The sequence below is a fragment of the Spinacia oleracea genome, chromosome 5, assembly GCF_020520425.1.
Source record: "Spinacia oleracea cultivar Varoflay chromosome 5, BTI_SOV_V1, whole genome shotgun sequence".
Lineage (NCBI taxonomy): Eukaryota > Viridiplantae > Streptophyta > Magnoliopsida > Caryophyllales > Amaranthaceae > Spinacia > Spinacia oleracea.
The window spans coordinates 72,530,684-72,536,683 of NC_079491.1; the positions used below are offsets into that span (position 1 = coordinate 72,530,684).

The 6,000-nt window shown below is 33.0% G+C and overlaps 1 long non-coding RNA gene across 1 annotated transcript; it reads left to right on the plus strand.

The window, feature by feature from the left end:
• Window positions 1–240: 240 nt before the first annotated feature.
• LOC130461258 (uncharacterized) lies at window positions 241–5,278 on the plus strand. Its single transcript, XR_008921685.1, has 4 exons — window positions 241–690; window positions 776–960; window positions 4,112–4,207; window positions 4,323–5,278. It is a non-coding gene; the product is annotated as an uncharacterized lncRNA (long non-coding RNA).
• Window positions 5,279–6,000: the final 722 nt, after the last annotated feature.

Here is a 6,000-nt window from a genome sequence, read left to right on the forward strand (position 1 = left end):
ATGGGTGGAATATGATTTTGATTGAATTGTCCACCATTTTATGGTTGAATTTGATTAAAAATAAACTTGTATATAAATTTTTGTTAATTTGTGTGCATATTTTATGTACTCTATATATATTACACAAATTAATTTAAGGGAAATTCTCAATGGTAGCCCTAAACTTTTGTATATTATATATGGTAGCCAAAAAAAATAGAAATATCACATGTAGCCTTGTGATTCTTATATTTCTATCAAGTGACATTATTGATGATTTTTATGTTGTTAAGTGGTTAACGATGTTAACGGTAGTTCCTATTTACACCCAAAACTACTTCAGAACACCATAAGTTTGATCCAAAGTTAAAGGTAAGTCAACTGAAATTTATAAAACTTGTTATCCAGCACAGTACTGAATACGCCTCTCGATCATCGTCCATCATATCGAAGCACATATAGTTCATCAAACTCAAAACCAAACCCAAATATAAAATTTAACAAACGGAAAAAAAAAAAAAAACTCAATCAATTAGTAAATGTTTCTATCTTTCTCGATTAATTGAACATCAAGACTACCAAATTCCTTTAAAATCCTAAATTTTCGTATAAAGTCAGATTAAACCAAATGATAGATAACCTGAAACGAGATGGTGTTTGGCGAATTATGGAGATCGATTCACGAACTCACCGCCGTGCCCGCCATTAATGGTCTTTGAATTGAAGTTATCTATCTAATATTTTCCTTTCTAATTTTTAATTTGGATAATAAACGTGTTGGGCTATGATTTTGTAGGGATATTGATGTTTGTGATTTTGAATGCGAGTATTTGGGGTTACGGGGTTTCGCTCGTCTTTGCCGGAGATTGTGAAGGTGGAGATGATGGTCATTGACTGACAATAGTTGGATACAATGAAAGAAGAAGATGAATATGCTTGTTTGAGTAACTAGTTGTTGGATAGCGCGCACGATCTCTTAAGGTATACAAAATTATTTTTGTAAAAATGTTACTTAAAAGCTAGGAACTTACAATTCATGGTAAATGCTAGAAATGATATGTTAAAGTTAGATGTTGGATTTACATGTAATAGAAAATAGAAACCATATGCGTTTTAATTGATAGTTCGAAGGTACAATATATAGGAAATTATACCCAAAGAAAACAATACATTTTGTATAGCAATGGAAGAGTGAAATCGTAAATGTTCTATTGTTAAGAATAAGACAAAAAATAAAACAAAGAAGGAAATGAGGGGCATGCACGTAAATGCACTATTGGATGAATAGTAATCAAAGTATGAAGCTTTATAAGTGTTAGGATTGAGTTTCATTAAAAAAATTATGCACGTAAATGCACTATTGCATGTATAAGATTTGAACCCGCGACCTCATGTTTAGACAATGAAGTGTTTACCATTGAGCTATAACACATTACATGTTATATATCATTGTAAAAAAAATATATACGAATAAATGTAATAAAAATGAATTGATTAATAATATTTTCAAAATACGAAATAAGAATAATATAAATGTTACTAATGCCGAAGTTTTTAAAAGGTTAGGGAATTTCACCCATAAGATAATCCGGGACATCGCCCGGGCCTAAAAACTAGTTAAACATCAAACAATAAAAGTTCACATGAACATTTGCTCCCAGTCTTTCTCTCTCCTCTGATTCTCCACCTCTTTGACTCCCTTCCGCAGTTCCGCCCTTTCAACCACCGCCCCTTCATTAAAAAATTAAACCCTAACTTTTAGCTTAACTTTTTTTTATTGATATTTAGTGTACAGAATTGTATTACTCCGTAGATTATTTATCAAATAAATGCAATTATAGGAGTTTTGTGGATCTTGTGAGTTGTTACATCAATCAAAAGAGAGTTGCTACTCATTAATGGTTGATGATCCCCGCAAATATTTTACGGTTTATAGTATTTTAATAAAAGAGTGGGTCCACCATGTGACAATTTATGTTATAACGGTGATTCTGTCTACAACTTGGTGTATGGATGTACTGTCGAAAACTAATTCGGTCCATACAAACATTTAGGAAAGATGGTCTAATGGTTAGACCACTTTTATACACTGGAACAATTAATTAGTTAACCACTGAAATCAATTAGTTAAGTCTGAAATTCAATTAGTTAAGCAACGAAACCAATTAGTTATGCAACCGAACTAATTAGTTAAGCACTAAACCAATTAGTTAACCAATGAAACTGATTAGTTAAGCAATGAGATCAATTAGTTAAGATTTTATGAGTTTTAGTTAATAATAAATTTGTTCAAAAATAATAACTATTTGACTCATAAATTTAACTATTTATCTTTATACCTTAACTATTTTGTTATTCAATTATTTATGATTTTATTACTTTTAGTTATGTTTTACACTAGTTTAGTTAGTATCAAAAAAGTGGTCTAACCGTTAGACGGTCTTACACAAAAGTTTCTGTTCGGTCCAAAAATCCGACATGAACTTTTGGTAAAACAAGCACCTATAATTCGATATGTACCCGACTCGTAAAAATTGATAATCGATTTAAACTCGGTATTATAAGACCCGAACTTGGACCTGACACCCTAGCGAAAGATGCCCGATAACCAAACTGACCCGAGAAGATAATGACCCGAACCTAATTCGGTACTAGATCCGACAATGACCTTAACCCGATTATTACCTGACATAATCTATTAGCGACCGGACCTGTGTAGTAAATATTTTACGCTTGAATATTTAGAGATGACCAAATCAGTTATTGACTCAAAATCCATATTAACTTTATTATGTATTGAGTTGATAAGAACACATGAGGACCTCAATTTTGATCAACCCGAGAATTATCCGACCCAAACTTGAACCGAACCTGAAAGTACCTGCTACAAAATCGATTTAAACCTAACTAGATAAGACCTTAACCCGAAATTGAACCCGACCTGAACATGACTCGATCCGAACCCGACCTGTAACCGAAATGAACAAAAAAAAACTGACATGACCAGACCGAACCAGACCTGAACCCGGGCTACAAAGTGACACGACACGACCCGACTTTATCATTATCTGAGAGCCGAGGTGACCCGAGCCGGGACCCAACTCGTGTAACCATTTTGACAACTCTAGTTGATCCTAACACTTCGACTCGAGAACTCGACCTAAATCAACTAAGATCTGTAATTGACTAGGACCCAAAATGTTATTAAAATAGGAAATCTGTAACTCGGTCTTATCATTCCCGACAAAATCGTAAACCGATTTTAAACAAATATTGTATGACTCGAATCCTAACCGGATACTCGACTGGAAATGACCGATAACATAACTGATCCAATCGGGCAATTATCCGAACTCGATTTGACAAAAAACGACGATAATGATCTGAAACTGATTATAACCCGACACAACCTGTTAGTGACCCGACTATGGTGACCCGACTATGGTGACCCGTTAACCAATTTAACTCGACATGTTAATCATCCGACTTGTCATTGACAAGGATAATTAGTACCTCTAAACCTCAATTAGACCCGATATCCTTCTTTTAACAAACTCGGAATAACTTGTTAAACTAAAATCGAAACAACTTTTTTTGCAACTTTTAAGTATAAAAATATTTTACGCTTCAACATTTTGAGATGATCAAATCACTTATTGACTCGAAATCCAATTTAACTTTATATCTCTATTATATAAAGGAACAACTGAGGGCGTTTTGGTAAGTCCACTTTTTGTGTCCCCAAGCAAAAAGACAAATATACCCTCTATAATTTATCAGTTGCAACACAAACCTAAACCTTCGGCCGTTCACTTCCTCAGTCGTTCACTTCCTCATACTTTCTCTCTCCTCCCTTTTACTCAAAGATCTCAAACCTTCGATTCTCTCTCATCTTCGATCTCATCCTCAAGTAATTACAAACAATTCCTTTCTACTCTCTCCTCTCCTTTAAGATCTCAAATGCATTTTTCTTTTTGCATTTTTTCGCATTTTGTTCTTCTCTATTTTTCCTGATTCTTCGTGTACCAATTGCAACAACATCAATGATTTTCAATTGGTTTTTGGATGTGACGATCAGATTTGATTAATTTTGAGAAATTGCGAATATTTTATTTGTAATTTACGGGTTAAGGTTGAAGTATGGCGTGGCGACGCAAGTTCGAAGCAAGAACTGGACGATTCCGACGCTGAGTTCGTTGAGGTTGATCCGAATAATCGCTACGGTAGGGTAAGTATTTCTTAATCGAATTTCATAATTTTTTTTTTTTGTAATTACGACATTTTGGTAAATTACAATCAGGTTATGAGTTTGGAATTAGATATGGGTTTCTTTTTGCTGTTAGGTGAACTCAGCTGAAACATCTTCCTGCAAAAATATTCACGGATGGCCTCGATAACAGTGCCCTTCAATGAGTTCGTGAGATATTTCGTATTCTTCTTCTTCCTCCCCTTTTCTTTTCTTTTTTTTTTGTTAATTTTTTTTTGTGTTATTTTTTGTGTGTCTGATTTTTTTTTTTAATTTTTAATATTGCTAATTTTGCATTTTATGGGGTATTATTTTTTGAGAGTCTGATTTGAATTTTGATGAAGTTTTAATTTTATACTTTTTAGTGCTCTTTCAAAAAAAAAAAAAAACATTCTGGGTATGATTTGAATTTTTGTAATGTTATAAAATTTGCGATTTATATTTTGAATTTTTGTAATGTTACAAAATTTGCAATTTATATTTTGAATTTTTGTAATGTTATAAAATTTGCAATTTACTCTTTTTTAATCTCATAAATTGAAAATATGATGGAAGAATTTCCTTCATATTGATAAAGAGTGTAGATAAATTAGGATTTCATGCAATGCAGATATTTTGAAATGATTTCGGTTTATTATGGAAGCTGCTGATTCCTCCTGCCATTAGAATTTTAGGAGTGGGAATTTCGTTGGGTTTTCATTTTTTGTTATTGGACCTTATTTAGATTATCTGAGTATATTGTATTGAGTTTATTTGAAACATTAATTTTGTGTTCTTAAAGGAAATAGATGTTTCCACGTTGCGTCTTTGATATACCACACTCACAAAACATTATTGTAGGGGGTTTTTTTGTGCTAATACTTTTCTCCTACGAGAAATGGCTTGGAGCTTTGTATGTTTTTGGATTTCGAAGGAGTCGCCACCAAACAATTTTAAGGGTCCCGTTTGAAAAGACCAAAGTTGACTCTTTAGTGGATAAGGCATTGAATCTTAGAAACGGATGGGTGAGATCCGGGCAAGGGAACGAGATGCTTATTCCGCGAGCCTTAAAAATTGTATTTGAGTGCATGGCAAAGTGCATTTTTGAATAACCCTAGTCATGACAGTATGTGGGTTTGAACTTAGAATTTTAGCACATAGAATTTCTACTTGTATGGTGACCACTTCGCTTTAAAGTTAATTTAAGGGAACCTAAGACCGGTTTGTCCAAGAAATTATCTTTGTTAAGCGTGGTGTAACTTTGCATTTTGTTGTATTTAGCATGTGAGGTGATGAAAGCAATAAAAAAGTAAAGAAACATCACAATGAATAAAGGAATTATTGAAAGTGCGTACAAAACCACATCATCTCAAAGTGAGATGAGTAAAGAATGCGGAATTGAAATAGCAAATAATAAAGGTGCGAAATTGAAGTGCAATATTGAAAGGCATTATTGAAATTGCGGTATTGAAGTGCATAATTGAAAGATGCGATATTGAAATTGAACTATTGTATTTGAGATCCGAACGCCAAAAGACTACTTAATAATAAGTGCGTCCGACACGGATTCAAGTCTAAAAATCTCAACTTTAGGACAAGTTGCTCATCCAAAAGTGTCTTAGATTTTGGGCATAGAAATTGAACTTGAAATATTGAATCTTGAATATTGAACTTGAATATTGAACTTAGGAGTCTTGAATCTCAAAGATTAGACCTTTTAATGTTGGAAAGGTTTCATATTTGATGTGCTCCATAACTTGAAATGATTCTAGTTTAAGGAAGTGATTACAAACAAC